The following is a 19,935-nucleotide window of genomic DNA, read 5'->3' as shown; positions in this document are numbered from 1 at the left end:
GGAGTTTGTGGAGGGATAACAGAAATCAGCATGACAGGAAGAAACACGTAACTAGAGGCCAGGAAATAGGAGAGAGACAAGTAAGACAAGACAGGAGGGTGGCTTGGCAAACTATAATTTGCTAGGCAAGGAAAACAGGGCCCAGTGGAATAGAATAGCTTTGTAACAGAGACATTAACACACAGTTTATGGATATCTTGAAGTTTTATACTGCTCCCTGTCACTAGTATCTCAGAACATGGAGAACTGGAAGTGAAGAACACCATCATAACTGACTGAAATAGTGAGGAAATGTTAGGTAGGCAATAGGGATGTGAAAGGTTAAACAATAAGTATATTTATGCTGGTAATGCGTTATAAATTAACGTTTAGCGTGGGGTGCAATCTGATAGGGAAGGGAAGCAGTGGTGTGCCTCAGGAACAGGAAGGCAGCAGGGCAGGAAGAAGGAAGGGAGGGAGGGAGGGAGGAGGATCAGCAAGGGGAGACTAGTACCCATAGCTTATGATGTTAAAGAGAAAAACTGCAGGCAGCCTAATAACTCATCAATTAAACAATTAGCTGCTCATTCACAGATTACCCCTGCCTCCCACCCCACCAGCCAGTGGCTGCAGCAGGCTAGAAAAGTCTCTTGCCTGCTGCTGCTGCCCATGGCTTCACATGGGTTGTATTGTCTGGTGGGACTTCCCACCTCCTCCTCTTCCCCATCAAAGGCCCCAGAGAGCAGCTCCCAGAAGCAGCCATGCCTGAGCCTCTGTGTTATTGGTTAACCATTTAAATGATATAATTAGAGCAGGTTAAACGGATAATTTTAAAACAATAGTTACATCCCTAATAGGCAAAATACAGTTACTCGAACGGTATTTTTTCAGGATATCAGAGCTAACTCCCTGCAAACACTATGCAATCTGTAATGACTACAAGTGAGTAGGGCTCTTTGTTTCATATGAAAGATGGGAGTTCATACTCTCTGAGCCCCACAAAGAGCTAAGGTTCTCAGTATTCCCTAGAGGATATAAGAGTGATGATGTCTCCTGGAGCAATTTATTGTTGCTCAGTGCCAGAGGGGACTCTGAAGGTGCCCACCCCCACTTTTAGAAACAGAGAGAAGTCTGATAAATGCTTTGTTCAAGAAGCATGTCTTCTTTTTAATTAAAAAAAGGAGAATGTAAAACAACTTTGTAAGATAATTATTCACAGATGTTCATTTACAGTGCTTCAAATCCTGCTCCAGTTAGGAGCACTTGAAATTTAGAGTGCTTCAGCACCATCCAGATGCACAGCCCCCCTCCACCTGTTTCTTAAACAGCTCCATGGGGCTGGAAAACAGGAAAATAAGAATGCCTCAACCTCCATCCTTCAGCTGGTCCTGAGGACAGCTCAGTGCATAGGGTAGCACTTGATGGCTGTCTGAGCTGCTTCCCCCCACATTCACCTGCCTCCTGTGATACAGGGAGAGCACTATGGGATGCCAGAGGTCCAAGCAAACCCCTATGGTGCTCTTCTGAAGGCTGCAGATACTTCAGGAAGCTTTTCAAAGATGTTCCTGTTTTTTCAAGGGTGATTTTTGAAGCACTTTATCAGGCATCAACATCTGCCCTCTTGGTGTTTGTATTGCTTCAAAGGCACTTGGAGTGTTTCAAACAGAATATCTATCTATGGCCCCAGACCATTACATAAAAATAATCTCCCTTCTCCCAAAATGCAAAAAGGTGGCAGCCCCTATCAGACTGCAGCAGATTCAATACTGAACTAAATACTCCATACAATGGAAAAAACAATTGATATGAAAGATTAAAGCATGCACTGAAACAGAACAGACCCTGAAGTCTCTAGGATAATTGAAATAAACCATGTTAAGGGGAAAATGGTATTACAAATATGTTCAATGCTACAACATATGGTAGGTGGAAAATAAATAACAAGAATCAGATGTCACGGAGTTTTGCCTGGACTGAAGTCTCTACATAAAAACTGAATAGTGTGAGCATCTGTGGGGGTGGAGTTTTAAAATCTCTCTATTTTTAAATGGGATTTTTTTTAAATAAGCTTCTTCTCTTGTTCTCTGACTTGTATTTAAGATACTTGTTGACAGCACAGGTGATTAGGAGATATTATAAGTGAGACAGCAGAGGAATTATGAGTACAGATCCAGTTGTTTGCAAACAGGATTATTGGTTGATGCATTCCAAGCATGGTTCTGAAAGTTAATCCTGTTAGGTCTTCCAACTTCATGAAAGGTAATAAAAAAAAAAACCCTCTTCTCACAAAACAGGCCTAACACAGATATGCAAGATCATCTGTGGCTTTAACAGCAATGCTTCAATGTTAGTAACCGTTTGCAGAGTTTCTGCTACTATTTATGGTGAGAGTCATTTAAAAATCCGTACAACTGAGATTTAATACCTCCAAACAGATAAATATTTAGAGAATACTTCGTAACATTAGAATTTTAACTAAGGCCATGGATAGACATTGTATTTGTAACACTAGCAAGGCTGAGCAAACTACAAAGTGGCAGCAGCAGCACAAAAATGGTCATGCATGAAACAAACTTCTCCATAGGGTTATATCTTGAAGTCCTACATATAATATTTGTACAGGGCACTGTAGCACTACAAGGGGTCTCTTGCTTCCACAGCATTCCAGAGGGGAAGAGAGTGAAAGCAGAAGCTCATAAACAGCCTGCCTACTTTTTTTTTTTTTAACAGGGAATGGGGAGTAGGTGGCAGCCCTGAAGGACCAAGGATGAGTTAATCTCTAAGTTCTACAAATGATTGCTCCAAGATAGCAATAGGAGCCCATTAGCTAGGTCAGGACATAATGGCCTGAACTTTCCCTACTGGGTGAGCTCAGGAGGAAGAACCTGTTTGTGTATGTTTATATTGCAGATGGCAGTATAGTGTAAAGATAACTAAACTGCCTTTAAGGCTAGGTACAGACATTTTAAAAGCCTGAGGGGGCATGGATCTAAGTTACGCAGTTTACTCTAGGCACCCTAGGTTAGATTGGGAGGGAACAGAACACACATTTGCTCTTTGGTGGGGGATAGGCAGGGGGCACTCAGGCTGCCCACACCGCCTGAGGCCAGCAGGTTGCAGGCACTCCTTCATGCCTCCCAGCAGTCTCCCTGGGCTGCCAGACATTGCAAAGTGCAACTGAGAACAGCCGAGTGGCCAGGCTCTGGCTCAATAGGGCTGCCCCCTCTTGTGATGGCACGGGGGTCCCTGGGCTTTGTCTGGTTTGGGACCCCAGGAAGGACAGAAGTGGGGGGAAGTGGAGCTCATGAGAAGCTGAGGGGGAGGCAGTGCCAGGGGCACACCCTGCATTCCTGGCTCAGACCAGTGGGGCACAGAATGTCCTGGTTCCATCTGACCCCCGGGACCCATGGCCTGGAGCAGTTTGGGGAAGGGATCAGAGCCCCGTCCCCCCTCCCCCCCCAAGCTAGTGCCAAGCTCCCAGCTGAAGCTCCTTTCCCTGCATCCATGGAGCTGTGGTCCCTGGAGGGCGGGGGTGGGGGGCAGCCAGGGGCAATTCCAGTGTGGGAACAGAGCCCAAAGCATGGGAAACTAGGCAGACCTCCATCCAGTCCCACTGCCATTAGAGCACTGACTGCTGCCAGCTGGACTGGCTCTACTCAAGTGAGTCCATTTCCAGAATGATCTGCAACAGCCACACCGGCTCCCCCGCCCCCACCTGGCCCCCACCTGGAAACAAAGTAAATCAATGGAACAAAGGACAAAACCCTGGCTGAGGCCAGGTAAGTGCCACTCCTCACCAGCCATGGGCTCCAAGCAGTTTTTCCCCCACTTCTCCCCTGCTCCCAGAGATGCTATGGTGCACCTTGGGGGTCCCTACCTCTGTGCAGTGCATGAAGGCTGCCTGGAGAGTCAACACCCTAATCTAGGAAGCATGCAATGAGTGTGCATGTGCCAGAGCCTTTCCTGGATCTTTTGTTCCCCCCTCCCCACCCCTTCCCATCCCCCTTGTGACACTGCTTTGCTGTCTCAGCTCTGTGACAACCCAGGGGCAGGGCCCACTGTGCACTCAGCCAGAGCAGCCAAGCACAGGCTGAGTTCCAGCGCACTTCCCTGTGAGAGGGAGCTAGCAGAAGCCTTCAAAGGAGCCTGGGATGCTGGTGGGCAGTGACCTAACTTGATACAATAAGGGACCTGGTACAGAAGTTTAATACTCCGAACTAACCTCATTCACATAAGTTTGAGTGCTCAACAATCCAGGACTATCTTAGACCAGGTTCTGCCATTTTTAGTCTAGTCTGTGTGCCCCAAACCTCTGTACGGTTATGGCTTTGGTTAGATTTCCAAGCAGTTAGTCCAGATTATGTGTAATGTCTGCACCTAGCCCAAATGACCTGGCTGGGACAGCAGTTAGGCTACAGACCGATGTCTCATTTGAGGCAGTCCTGATTGTTCTTGGTTTTGACGTGGATCAAAACAAGAGGGGCAGGCATTTATAGATGTAACTTCCAAACTACGTTGCTGCTACTTTGCCAGTAGGTGGCTGGTGAGAGCACACAGCCTGGAATAACCTTGTTGCTGGAATACCATTGCAGACACAGACCATGATGTCCCAGAAAAAAAGGCATTAGTATATTTTATCCCTCCTACTTCACAGCTACTTGAAGCCACCTATAGGAACCAAGACAAAAGGCTTTCTCCTGGGAGAAATGTAATGCTTTTTCACAGCCTTATAGTTTAGCTGTGGCAACACAGAGCTCTGTGCAGATTCATTTACCCATGGCTCCCTTCTACAGTGTAGTCGTACCCATGGAGCATGTAGTCATAGTCGTACCCATGCCAGCAGTGTACTACAGTGTAGTCATACCCATGCCAGCAGCCTGACTTCTTTCACCAAACTGAAATCACTGCTTTAAAGAAACAGTGAACAACAATTCATTGTTCAGTACAAAATGTGTTCAAGTGCCAAGGCTCCTGGTGTAATCTACTAAATCCCAGGATGGACTCAGAGCAATGGCTATTTTCCCATTATTGTTATAGCAGTACTTGGCACTTACAAAACTGCTTTCATCAGAGGAGCTCAAGTACTTTATAAACACTAATTAACTCTCTTAGCACCCTTTTGTGTTCTACAAGGTGGGTGTTATTAACCCAATTTACAGACTGGAAAACTGAGATAGAGAGGCACAGGCATTTACTCTAGATCAGGGGTTTTCAACTTTTTAAAATAAGTGTAACCCTGGCAGCCCCCTTTTTAATAAGTATACCTCTGGGGGAGGACATGGTAAGCAGCCAGATGCAGAGTGGCAGGGGGTGGGAAGTGGTGGAGCGGTGGCAGCGCAGCATTTGTGCGGCCCTGCTCTCACCCCACTCCAGCCCTGCTCCTGTGAGGTAGCGGCGTAGGGTCAAAATGCTTCCTCCCCGCCCACCCCTGCATACCTTCTGGCACCTTTCAAAGTTCCTCCAGGGGTACATGTACCCCCAATTGACAACCCCTGCTCTATATCATGGCAGATGAATGACAGAGTAAAGGCTGGAAGATAAAGGACCTCTGAAAGATGATGAGAGCCTTTCCACTGACCCAAAAAGAAGCACGTTAAGACAAATCCCACCTCCAAGTTCCCTCTTCTAGCCACTGGACTGCACTGACTCCCATCACTGAACTTTGCCCAAGTGAGTATCAATACTATTGCAAACTGTTCTAGACTTCTCCACTGGCATCCTGAACAAAGAAATGCATCATTCTGAGTTTTCTTGCTTTTCTCAAAGCAAGAACTAGCCCATCATCATTTTATTTTATGTGAACTTATGTTCGGGGATCTGGGAGTAGGGGGAAAAAAGCCAGTTGCAACTTTGTTTTGCTTCCCCCACCCCACTAGGTCTCACTAGGTCTTTCCAAGACAAACTGCCTACAAGATACTTCAGGCTGCGCAGAACTTGAGCATCTTGGCACAATCTGATACCTCCTCAATGCTCTGTGATGCAGATCAAGATGGAAGGCAGTGCCTGGAAAAGGCTATTGTCTGGAAGCCCTGCCAGGGCACTAGGAAACAGGAAGTGAACTCTCAGCCAAACTCTCCTACTTCCCATGCTTAAGTATGTGAAAAGCATTGTGTTCTGGTTGAGGTAGGGCTCCTGAGCAGTGGCTCAAATGAAAAACTGCTAAGCTTAAACCCCAGAGCTTTTGGTGTCACTTACAGTGTGGAAAATACGCTAAGAACTAATTCAGTCTTATAATACAAATAGGACTGAACAGTATTTTAGCCAGCTTCTCATTCTGCACTATAGGCTTGGATTTTGAAAGTCTATAGTGACTAATATATACATTAGGGTTCTTCTGCCTTTCACCTCAGCACTGAAGAGCAAATCCTGCTTATCCATTTCAAGGGATTGCCATTTGTAACTGGGTCTTATACCATGAAGGTTTTCACAAGATAGATGGGACCTTAGGGAAATGTCATTTACAGAGACAAAAAACCACAGTTAGTGGTAATCAAGCTAACCAAAGAAGTTGGGGCAAATCATTTAATCTCTCTAAACATCAGCACCCTCTGTAAAATGTGGAGCATGTGTCACAAGAGTGTTTGATTACTATACATGTTATTAATCTGGTTCCTGAGAACTTGCAGTTCTAATTCAGTAGTAACATGGTCTGGTTTCATGGTCTGGTTTGCAGTCTGTCAGTGAGTCCAGAATGGTGCCAAGACAGACTACAACTCCTGCTGTTCCATCCCCATACAAAGTGTGTGTCTGTATGTGTAATCCTGAACAGGCCAAACATAAGGGTAAGGGAGTTAAGTCACAACCCTCACCACAAAGACAAGAGCCTACATTCTGCTCTCAAACACATCCATATGCTCACAGTAAATGGCCCTATGGAAGATCTTAATGAGATCTGAATGCCTGCCAAAATTTGTTACCATCACCAAACTTCTTCATGACAACCATCCAAAGCAACAGCTCAGAAATGGACCCTTTCACCATTAGAACTGGAGTCAAGCAAGGATGCGTGATTGCACCAACACACTTTTCCATCTATACTGTAGCTATTCCATATATCGTGGCTGACAGACTTCTATCTGCAGTCAGCAGTCACTATCACATCAGCCGGTTCCATTTCAAATCCAAGATAACCACCACCTCCATTACTGATTGTTGCAGAGCACTTAGGTGCCCTGCTCCTTTAAAGAGCTGAAACTGCTAGGGAGAGAGCACTAGCAGTGAGTGGGGAGCCCCAGCTGCTGGTTACCAGGCCAGAATGAGCTAGTTGGCCCACACCTGCCAGCGGTTGGCTGACCGGAAGGGGCAGGGCCTGGCTCATATATATACCCCAGGGCTGAGGCCAGGAGGGCAGTTCCCTGTTAGTAGCCAGAAGGGAAGGAGCCTCTAGGGAGGAAGTGCCTAGTGATGCTGCACCTGCCTGGTATACTGCACCTAGGGCTAAGGGGGCCCCATGAGCTCCACAGGTACCCTTGCCTACTAGACACTTGGTGCCAGGGATGAAATCTGATCCTTTTAAAGGTTCAGAGCACACCCTGATCTTTTACATTATGTTATAGCTCAGGGGCTTATGGTTTTGTTTGCTGTTTATAACACTGGTGGTTTCGGTGAGGCTGTTTGGGGAAGGAGGAAGCCTCACTGGGGGCCCACTCCAGCGTGCGGACCCTGGCACCAGTGAGGGCATGGCATTTGGGATGCACAGACCCTGGTGCCAGTGAAGCATAGCGACAAGGACTGTGGAGAGCCCAGAGAGGACAAGGGGGCCAATTCATACTAAGGTCCAGAACAAACAATGTGAATGCCATCTATGAGGCTTGGGGTGTGGTAAAGGGGCGGCTGGAGCCACGCATATAGCCCATAAGGCTGGGGTGTCCTGTGACATCTATTCTGAAGCAGGACCCATAAAGGGTCTGAGAACCCACGGGATTCAGATAGTCCATCAAACCGTGTCCAAGAGGATTTAAAGCAGCCTCCCTATACTATAAATCCATCAAGATGTGGCGGGTGAAAACTGGGGGTGCCCAGCGGGCCAAATTGGCATGGTCGAGGGGCCTTAGGGGTAAAGCGGCCATCCTTAGGGACCCCGTCCCGTGATTCTGATCCAGTTTGTGGAGTCTATGCCCATTAGCAAGTTGGGAGTATAGGACCTGTTTCAGGAGCTAGTTGTTATACATCCTTATGACATGTCCTATCCAAAAGAGCTGGTGCTGTATAAACCTGGCTTCAATAATGGTGGTCTTTGCTTGAGCCAGAACACTGACATTTGTTCTCCTGTCCTTCCAACACCTTCAGAAAATCCTCCATAACAACTGGAAGGACAGAAGAACAAATGTCAGTGTTCTGGCTCAAGCAAAGAATAACCAGCTTCTGAAATAGGTCCTATACTTCCAAGTCCCTAATGGCCACAGCTCTAGAGGTGGGCAAAAGAAGAGATTCAAGGACACCCTGAAGGCCAATCTGAAGAAATATGATATTAACATAAATACTTGTAGACTCCAGCACTGAACTATCCCCAGTGACGCCATGAAATATGACCAAACATCAAGCATTTTGAGCACACTCTCCTCACTATGGAGGCAAACAGGCAAGAGAGACAAAGAGAAAGGACTGTGACCCGACATCACCAGGATCCACCAGTTCCTTTCTGGAACTGTATATCATATCTGCAGTTGAACATGCAGATCTCAGATTGGCCTCTTCAGTCATCTCCAGATTCACCAATGCCTTCCGTATCTACTGGAAGGCTGTCATCCTTGTATTGACAATGACAATGCTCACAGCAAATGAAACAACAGCACAAAGGAACACTTGGCCCAACTGAATATGCAGGTTACAAACTATCCCAATGTGTTTCCTGAAACTGAAGTAATGTGACAGAACCAAGTATAGCAGGGACCATAAGCCAGCACTGTTAAAACATAACGTCATCTTTTAACACATGGACAAATCTTGGAAGAAAAATGCTGTGGGGTTGTTAAGTTTTCTGATCAAGATTATGGGGGAGCTGTGGGCCAGCAGCAAGAGCATTTGTTCTCTGTCTTAATCTTTCTAAATAGAGTGAATTCCTGAGGCAGGGTTGGTCCCTGTTAGCTGGATTTTGGTGTTATGCTGAGATCCTAAAAAAGGCAATTACCAGCATGCTGTTTCTGACCACCTTGGCTTCAGGAACCCCCTTGACTCTCTCCAAGCAGGTGTACAAATAAAACAAGGCAAGTTAAGAATATCCCCAGATAGCATGTCAATGATTTCTCTCCCACTGCCCAGCAGGATGAAAATATTATTCAAAATTCATCTTTGTTCCTTAAGTAGCTAATATTTAACACTAGATTTAAGGAGGTGGGATTTAAAAAAAAAAAATAAGGGTGTAGAAAAAGCAAACATAGCGATTGATGCCACCCATCTGGGCTTTGCAGAATACCCAGCATGGGATAAGAAGTGAGGTGGGAGGTGAGGAAGAAAGGCAAAAACTTAGCAGAAAGGAAGGCAAGGTACGCTGTGGAAGAGTCTCTCTTATAAGGGCTGAGGGGAGTTGGGGTTGTCATGAGAAGGAAATGGACTGCCACAGACATCACAAACTAAATTCCAAAATCTTTAGTGCATCATTCCTCACTCAAGTAAACTTTAATGGCTTCAAATGCCTCTCCTAGGGGGGCATGGGTTTCAACATGTGAGTGATCAGTACCAGTTTTGGATGCTTATCCCAGCTGTACTGAGCTTTCTAAGCAATTTGCCCATCCCAAGTTCCTACCACCAAATTATGTAAGGTAGATCCCTGGGAAACAGGATGCCAGGATATTTAACATTTGTGGTGCTGGAAGGTACAGTTATAATTACACTGAAGCAAATTCAAGATTAAACATAGTCCAACATGGAATTTCGCAAACCAAAAGCTCTTGCTCAGAAAATATGGTTAAAAACCTACAGGCAATCTGGCCACAAAAAAACTAAGCAGAAGCCAAGATCTTGTGAATGCGGGATACAAGTGCAATTTTTCAGCAACCGTACCTCTAAGACACTCTTCCACTTTTCTTATACTCTTGGGAAATAAAACATAAATACAGTTTGCCACTGCAGGGGCCAAAATCTGTCCTAAAAGCTTTCTTTTTCAAGTTATAAAACTTTATAGAGGTCACTAGAAAACAGCAAAAAAAATCTCTTATGTAGACTGTAAGGCCTTTTTGGTTGTGTGTTTGGACAGGATGTGGTACAATGAGGTGTTGGTTCATACCTGGTACTCCTAACCTCTATTCCAATCCTTATAAATAGGGACCTACTCAGTTTGCAATTTCATGGAAACTCAGATATCAGGCATTGTCTACAAAATCCAAAAAAGAAACTTCCTAAAAATAAACTGCTGGCTCCCCAGTGGGAGCCAGTAGTCCTCATGGCCACTACAACCCAGCCACGCAGCCTGCCAGGGGGTAAGGGAGAAGAGTATCCAGGACAAAGGGGAGCAGCCAAGATGGCTACTGTCCCTGCCCCTTGCCACAGACTGGCTGAGAGCACTGCCTGTTATGTGGCCCTACCCCTCCCCACCAATCAGCAGTGGCAAGGGGTGGGGCCATACGATAGACAGCCCTCTCAACCAATTAGTGGCTAGTAATCATAGGTATGGCGGGAGCTCCGCTGCAATAAGCCTGAAAAATCACCCGTCTGCCTCCTGAATAATGATCCTGGGAAGATTCAGAGGACAGGATCAACTGTTTATTTAAATATCTCCCTAACTTTAAATTCTGTTGAGGTAGACTTTCTAGCAGGAGTCAGTGTTTTGTTGGCTTCTCGTTAATATCTGGTAATATTAAAGAGAAAGTTAACACAAAGATAAATAAAGATAGAAAGAAAACAACAAAACTAAACTATTGAATTTTGAGGCTTAGGGAGGGAAACTCTATGTGTGCATGTGTACACATTTTCCATCCTGCTTTCTGACTGACTTCATGCTTGTTACCATCAGCCCAAAGAAACAAAAAAAAGATGATGACATCGTATTGCCAAAAGATCAGAAACACCCACTAAAATGATCAACGTTAAAATACCCATTCATTTTTATTAGGTAGGTTATTAAAAACATATTAGTGAGGTTATTAATTACTGGTATAATTCAGCTCCAAAATCAAAATCTTCAAACAAGAAGGGCAGTTGAAATAACTACTCTTAGAGCTAACTCTTTCCATACACTCAGGATGATAGCAGTATGTTAGGTCACATTCAAAAAGCTTCTTTTGCAATCAATTTTAATTTAAATTCTGCACAGATTGGAAAAGCCCTGTTGATATACTAGTCCAGAAAACTGTGCAATAGTTCCAGTGCATCAGGGGCACGTGTAAGCATGTGCTTTGTTTTACATGAAATGGTTCATCCATCCCTTTTACAGATACTCTTTATTTTTCTCTTCTGCTTTATTATCATTCAGGTTTATCTTTTATTATCTGCCTATAATAAACCAATCTCAAGATAACAGGATCCATATGCTAAAATTATTAAATGGAAAAAGAAAAGCAGTATGCAGGAGTGAGAGACCCAAGAAAGCTTTTTCCAAGCAGAAAAAAATAGATAAAAGCCAGTCAAAATTAGGCATTTATTGAGTCATTACTTTAACTATGACTCTTCATAAATACAGAGTGGTAGGTCTTTGATCTGCACCAGATCGAAGCGAAGCTTCAGGCACCGAGAGAGGATCTAAAAGGTAGCTGTATGCCATGTCTCTGTTTGCCCAGTAACTCTGGGCTGCCAGCTGATACACTGGCCCCCAGTCCAGTTAGAACAACCTGAGGACTGCTCCAATTTGTGCTGGTAGTTGCCAGCCTCCCAAGGCCACTATATTAGTAAGGTTATCACATCTGCTCCTGAGATATTCCCTTCTCAATCTTGGCCCACCTCAAAAGTATCTCTTGTACCATTACACAAGTACTGGATTCACAAGGGGAATCTTCAACAGCTTTCTTAAGGAGAGTTTAAAATTCCATTCTGTTAATGAGCCGTACAAAGTGGGCCAAAGACCATGCTCAAAACTTCAATCAGTAAACCAAAAATGAAGCTATAGAAAGAAAAGAAATCACTCAGTTTTTACACTCAGTTTTGGATTAAGCTACAGTAATGTAATAGGCTTTATATGTCCACTGGCATGAGCAGATACATTTAAATCTCAATAGTTAATTATTAAACTAAGTGTAATTCACAGGGACAATTACAAGCATTTCAAAAAGAAAAACAGCTGAACAATAATCAACAGTATACTGTTGAGTAGCGTCACTGCAGTCTTCCCTGAGGGAGGAAAAACCAGACTGTAATATTTGTGACTAGCATCTGAATATTCTAATTATTGACAGCTTGGAAAATTACTTTTAATGCATTAGATACAAAATGAGTCATATGGAAAATTGTGTTTAAACATGCTTAAGAAGGTAGGCCTAGATTTTTTTCAAAACTGAGTACAGTATGGCACTGTTAGATTTGTATAAACCTCTCATTAGGACATGCAGTCTGATTTTATGGCAATCCAAAGCTTTCCTAAGGAGGAGGGAAAAGAGGTGGGGGAAGATCTTCCTGATGCTCTGCTCTGCAAGGGATTTGAACTGTACAGAGATTAACAATGTCAGCAACTAGCCAAACCAATGCAATACCTGCCAAACCACACCTTATCCTTCTCAATCAGCAAAAAAATTATCCACTGCCTGATTTCTCTTACCTCACCAAAAAGAGCTGTTTTTTTCCCTTATTAGGACAATCTCCACATAGTACAGCTCTGGCCTCACTAGTTGCTTTAATAATATGTGCTGTACATCAGCACAAATAGAAAGCTACTAATAAAAAAACAAGGGAGGAGAATTAAAAGGCTGAGCTTCAAATTAAAGAGATAACATCAGTTTAGTTTGGGATACAAATTTTATCACAGAGTTCATACAATGAAAAGTTAAAAGTGGGAGCAGCAAGCAAGAACTTATGAGTGCTAATATTAGACACAGATGCAACAATATCACCAATCCTGCAACACCTACACATATGAGCAGCCTTACTGAAACTAGTGCGCTTGCCTATAGTCATTAGAGTTTACAAAGTGAGAGCCTTAACAAATAAAAACATAACTGCAACACATAATGAAATTTTTATTTTTATTTTCAACAGTTTCCTCTACTGGAAATCCAGACTGAACAGAAACTACAGTATTAGGGCAAAGAAGATATACTAGCAACACAGAACAGGTTCATGTCTAAACCTTGGCTGGTTGAAGTTTAGGGTACAAAACAAGCACACACACACAAAAAAGGAAAAGCAACACAGATATTTAAATCTCTTTATGTCAGTATTCAGAAGGTACAGAGGAGTAGCAGTAGCAGTCCAGAGGAGACATTTTAAATGTACAAGTTTGGATTTTCTGAATTTATTTTAGGCCACTCATATGGCATAATGAATGGAAACCTTACTGGAACAGCTGGCATAGGTGCTCGCCATGCCATAGAGGAGCTTGGAGGTGTGCCAGATAGACAAGAGCTAGAGAATGGCAGGGCAAAGGGAGTGTTCATAGATTTCATAGACATTTGGGCTGGAAGGGACCCCGGAGGATCATCGAGTCCAGCCCCCCACCCCAGGCCCATCAGCCTGACTTCTATCCTGGGGAAGATCCTAGAAAAGTTTATTAAAGAGGCCATCCTTAATGGACTGGCTGACACCAACATCCTAAGGGATAGCCAGCATGGGTTTGTTGTGGGTAGGTCTTGCTTGACCAATCTCATTTCCTTCTACAACCAGGTGACCTATCACCTGGACAAGGGAGAAGAGATTGATGTCATATACCTTGACTACAAAAAAGCATTTGATCTGGTGTCCCATGATCACCTCTTGGCGAAACTAGCCAATTGTGGCCTTGGGTCCACCATGATCCGCTGGCTGGGAAATTGGCTCCATGGTAGGGTAATAATTGATGGAAATCACTCATCATGGTGTCCTGGGACCAGTGGGGTCCCCCAAGGCTCTGTCCTTGGACCCATATTGTTCAACATCTTCATTAATGATGTGGACATTGGAGTCAGAAGCGGACTCACCAAGTTCACCGATGACACCAAACTTTGGGGCAAAGCATCCACACCCGAAGACAGGTGGGTGATCCAGGCTGACCTGGACAGGCTCAGCAAATGGGCAGATGAGAACCTAATGGTGTTTAGCACCAAAAAATGCAAGTTTCTCCACCTTGGGAAGAAAAACCTGCAGCATCCTTATAGGCTTGGCAGTGCTACGCTGGCTAGCACTATGGAAGAAAGAGACTTGGGGGTCATCATTGACCACAAGATGAACATGAGCCTGCAATGCGATGCTGCAGCTACTAAAGCAACCAAAACACTGGCTTGCATCCATAGATGCTTCTCAAGTAAATCCCAGGACGTCATTCTCCCCTTGTACTAAGCCTTGGTGAGGGAATACTGCGTCCAGTTTTGGTCTCCACAATTCAAAAAGGATGTGGAGAAGCTTGAGAGAGTCCAGAGAAGAGCCACGCACATGATCAGAGGTGAGGAAAACAGACCTTACGACGACAGGCTGAGAGCCATGGGGCTCTTTAGCCTGGAAAAGCTCAGGCTCAGGGGTGATCTGATGGCCACCTATAAGTTTATCAGGGGTGACCACTAGTATCTGGGGGAACATTTGTTCACCAGAGCGCCCCAAGGGATGACAAAGTCAAACAGTCATAACCTACTACAAGACCATTTCAGGCTGGACATAAGGAAGAATTTCTTTACTGTCCGAGCCCCCAAGGTCTGGAACAACCTGCCATCGGAGGTGGTTCAAGCACCTACATTGAACACCTTCAAGAGTAAATTGGATGCTTACCTTACTGGGATCCTATGACCCCAGCTGTCTTCCTGCCTTTTGGGCAGGGGGCTGGACTTGATGATCTTCTGAGGTCTCTTCCAGCCCTAATGTCTATGAAGTCTATGAAAAAAAATAAAGAGGATGTGGCAAAAGGGGACAGGACTAGGAGCAATGGCTTCAAACTGCAGCAGACAAAATTTAGATTGGAGATTAGGAAAAACTTTTGCTTATGAGAGTGGCCAAGCATTAGAACAGGGTACCAAGAGAAGCTGTGAACTCTCCATCCCTGCATAGTTTCAAGAGCAGGTTGAGCAGACACTTGGCAGGGTTGGTTAGTCAGGAATGATCCTGCCTTGGGCAGGGGACTACAATACACAGCCTCATGAGGTCCCTTCCACCCCTGCTTTCCTATGAAAATAGTCACTTCATTCAGAAATGAGAACAATACTACCATATTTACTCAATTTCAAGATGAGGTTTTTTTCCCCATGTAACAGAGGGAAATGCTCTCATCTTGGAACTGAGTACAAGACAACAAAGGGAAGGTGACTGCTTAGGCTGTGGCTCCAGCCCCAAACCCAGATCAGTGCCAGGGCTGCATTTGCTGCCTACCCCCCTGCTGCTTCAGCCCCCAAACTCCTTCCTCCCTGCAGCCTCTGCTCCCAGCCCAAGCCCCACCACACCCTTGGGCCTCCACCTGCCCACTCTGAAGCCTCCCTGCTGCCAGCATAGTGAAAGGTCAGATCAATTGTCCTTGTAGACAAGAGTGTGAGAATGGGATTAACACGGGGATGATAATATTTAAACCAAACGCACAAACAACAAGAAGCAGGAGCAGGAGGGATCCTATACTTAGAATGTCAGACTATGGTGCTTATCAGGTCATGCAGCCTGCGTCATTGTTGGCAACCTGGGTTCCAATACGACAGTGTGCTGCTCCCAAGTGCCTCTCTCTCACATTCTACAAATAAGGTTCTTTCTCTTCAAGTGTGATTCTGTATATGGAACAGAAAGATACTTCGCTATGTTAGAGACCCATCAAAGTCGTCAAAAACAAATGGTCACAAGCAATTCCAATGCTGTAATTTGTGCACATGTAACTTACCATATTTTATTGTTTTAACACCCCCGCCCCCTTCTATTTCTGGAAGGCCCCAACAAGGAAAAAAAACCTTACTTTAGAATATAGGCAGAGGTCTGGGGTCTTCAGAGCTGTGGCAATGGGGCAATGGGGCAGAGCCCAATCTGGAGCACCAGCACTAGGGCCGTGCAGCAGGCCTTGACCTGGCACACAGTCCCCAACTCCATGTACAGAAACAGACTCAGGGCACCAGGTCCAACCTGGCACATGGCTCCGGAACCAGCATGTGGAGTTCAGCCCATGGAACAGCCCTGCATGCTGGCCTGATCCAGCATGTGGTTGGTGAGTGAAGCACCCTACAAATCCATAAATTTGGTGCAGGGGGGCACATAGAGCAGCAGTAGTGTTAGTTGTCATGGTTCCCAGAGTTATAGAAATTAAAGCTGCCATTGCTGTGCCCACCCCCAACCCTGTGATCAAATGTCTAGACCCATGGAGACCCCTTTTTCTCACATATAATACACACCCCAATTTTCCCCAGCAGATTTTGGGGGGAAAGGTGTGGGTTAGACATGAGAAAATATGGTATTAACTGAATAAATCCTGTGCAAAAATGACATGTGCTTAAAGTTGCTGGCAAATAACTTAGCTCTTGTGCCAAGGAACTTGCAATCTAAAGGCCTGATCCAAGCTCTAGTGAAGTCAACAGAAGAACTTATTAACTTCTATGGATCCAAACCAAGCTCTAAAGAGTTTATTACAAGTCCTCATGAATGATTTAGTGGGTATAATGAAAGATTCTGCTTTAATATTTTAGTGTACTGAATGCTAACAGGATTAAATCCATCTTATTTAGGAGTTATGCAATATACTTGCCCTAATATAACAAGTGCGTAGAAAGGGAAGACAAAATCTTAAAAAGCTGACATGCAAAACAGGCCAATGTTAATCTGGAAGCAGCTGAAGTTCATAGTTATTCAATTCAAAATAGAAAAGGCAAAGCTTCCCTTGCCTACCCTGGAGAATTCCCGCTAAGCAAAACAATATATGAATTTTTATGTTCCTTTTTTCACCATCCTACTGAGATGTACTGGCAAAAAATGGGGAGTTAGTGACTACATTGTGTCTCAGCCTTGGAAAGGGAAGTATTTTAATATGAAGACCCAAATCAATGCTTTGAAAAAGACCAATACGTTGTCAGAAGACTTAAGATGTTCTCCTCACCAAGCTCATGAGTCAGCAAAAATCTAGTCAGAAAAAAAGGGTTAACTATGCCATTGGTAGTTCACAAAGTCTATATGCATATTCACAAAAGAATAAGAGTAGATAATTCTTTTCTGTGCAGGTAATCTATGGCATAATAGCTGATCATGCAGCAATCACAGGGGCTTGATTGCTCCCCCTTCTCTCCCCTCACACACATTTTGCATAGGTATTATTCCACTGACTTCAGTGGATGTACTCCAGATGTACACTGGGGTGCATCCTCACAAACACGCACGTGTGGCTTGTTGTGCTACAAACCCATGTGTGGTGCCACAGACTGCACATATTCACCATGCTGCCAATTTGCAGTGAGGCAGGGGGTTTTTTGACACCAGAACATCTAGGAAAATAGAGCAGTGCATGTGGCTGCAGCATGTGGCTGCAACATGTGCCACCTACAACTGGAGCTTGGCCAGTCACAGCCACGTTCCCACTTCCAGCCAGGCTCCACATGCCCAGACTGCCTCTGCTGAAGTCCCAGGAGGTCCCCAGGACCTCGGGCAAGGCTGCTGGGGCCAGGTTAGGTGCTTGTTACCTCCCTACCCTACCCAAGGAAATCTGCCACAATCCAGAGTGCATATGCAAGAACATGCTTGGGGACAAGTAGCAGTGGCACAAATATGTGCAGCTGCTATCTGTCCCCAGGGAAACTCACATTCCCATTCATGGGATGTGCCTTGGGGTAGCAAGAGCACTTTGCAAACTTCACATCCAGTCTTCCTGGCTAGGGACAGACATTATACATAAAACAGTTTAAATTATCAGAATCTGGTTTAAACCTGTAACAGAACAGATGTTCAGTGTGTATACCAGTTTAAAAATGGCTGAAACCAGTTTGAGATAAGCCTGGGTGAATGTAGTATCAGACTTAACTGATTTGGGTCAAACCAGTTTATGCAATGTCTGTCTCAAACACCTTGCTGTTTTAAGAAATACTGGACTCCCCCAGCATCCCAGCATGCTCTCTGGGCTGGGTGGGGCTCTCTGCTCCACAGCAGAGCTGGCTCCTCCCCTCTGCTCCCTGGCTGCAGCTTGGCACAGACTACAGGCATCTTTCCTCCCCCCCTCCCCTGTCTCCTCTGCCTTACAGACACCTCTCAGCATTAGCTAACAGACCATATGCTGGCTGTGGTCCCTGCTGTGGCAAACAGGACAAAGGAAGAATCAACAGCTGGTAATATCCCTCTGTTGTTTTCTTAATGAGGTGATAAACACTGAGTTAGGGCTGATAAACACTGTTATCAATTCCCTGCTGAGATGTTCAGAAGGCAGGGCACCCCTCCTTAACCAAAGTGTCTTGCCAGGGCCTGACTGCCACTCCTCCCCCACCCCCGGATCAGCACTGTGCAAGGGAAACGAGGGCTTCTCTAGTGCCCCCTGGTTTCTAGCCTGAGTCACTGCAGGCATGTGCCTGTATGTCTGGCATGTCTGTACAGTTACAAAGTGATTTTAGCATAGCCAGGTTAGACTAGCCTACCAAGATTGAATCAATTCAGGCTCAGGCTTTTTGAATGTCTGCCTCTAGTCCCTATGTCTATCAGTGTTACTTTCCATGGGTCTGATACTCATTTTCATTAAGGTTCCTCTTTATTACTCCAACAGTGTAAATAGGTCTTAAAGGGAACCAGTTTACCATAAGTCCCAAAGTAATGGGCAGAACCTGGCATGTAGGTAGGAGATCAGGTTTCAAGCAGGGTGTAAAGAGCACTTCCAATACTTCAAATCAGAGCCCCTGCATACAGCGCCAGTTCCTCGGAGTATCCAACAACTATCAAAGTTCTCTATTACATATGCTTCCACCAAATGACACCAAAGTGCCAAAAAATGCAACATAGGTGCATCCTACTTACTTCCCCCCTCATATCATCAGTAGGGAAACATCTAAGCTGGCTCTATGCCACTGGTGGATCCCCCTTGAAATGGGGTAATCCTCACAGGGTTGGCCACAATGCTTCTACAGGCAGATTCCACAGAAGATGCAGTGCAAAATAACTACGTTAAGCCCTGAGGATCAAGTTCATTTTTATTTTTAATCAAATCAAAAAAGGTTCAGAAGTTCAGATTCCCAACCAGGAATCTTAAAAGAGGATTGATTTTTAGAATGTGCTGAGCTTCTGAATATCAGGCACCCCAAAGGCATTTCTTGCTGGACACTTCAAAAATGAAGGCATCCAAAATGATCACTTGTTTTTTAAAACCTTTTCCCATGTGATAACAAACAAAGCCTATCCACTGAATATCAGTTCATTGCACTTCACACAGACAGAGATTGATATCCTGCCTTTCACTTTTTAAGCAGACAAACAGGACCAAATAGAGGACACAAATGATATTGGGAAATGTTATTTGGACAATTCTTAGGAAACATCATGTAATCCAATTAGTTTTCTTCCTCCCTCCCCTCCTACCTTCAGGACAGATTATGCCATGAGGACTCTGATTATGTAATCCAGTTTACATGACCAATTTTCACATAAACTGTAGCTTTTGAAAACTTCTCTTTAACAGCAGGACTCTAATCGGTACCTGGTTCTCAGGAATAGCTGAGAGTTTAGAATACTTCCTCCAAGCAAAGCATTTTAAGTCCTGCATTTTGGATCAGAGAGAGCTACAGAAATAAGCCTACATGCAATTACAGCAAGGTGAGGGGGGCCTCCCCCCCCACAACAAACTGCAAAAACAACAAACAGACAAAAAAAAAAGTACACATCCAGTGTTTGTTCTCATTTCAATCAGCTCCTTTCACACTGCAGCTTACTATTATTCCTTCTCCATCACAGTCATCCAGCATTTCCTGAATCAAACTG

At 44.7% G+C, this 19,935-nt stretch overlaps 1 protein-coding gene across 5 annotated transcripts in view; it reads right to left on the bottom strand.

Moving 5' to 3' along the window:
• CALD1 (caldesmon 1) overlaps positions 1-19,935 on the bottom strand; it is a 280,641-nt gene that overhangs the window by 55,841 nt on the left and 204,865 nt on the right. The window lies entirely within an intron of this gene.

Source organism: Crocodylus siamensis, chromosome 4 (genome assembly GCF_052110815.1).
Source record: "Crocodylus siamensis isolate JL-2025a chromosome 4, ASM5211081v1, whole genome shotgun sequence".
NCBI lineage: Eukaryota > Metazoa > Chordata > Crocodylia > Crocodylidae > Crocodylus > Crocodylus siamensis.
This window is presented reverse-complemented; position numbering and strand designations above follow the sequence as displayed.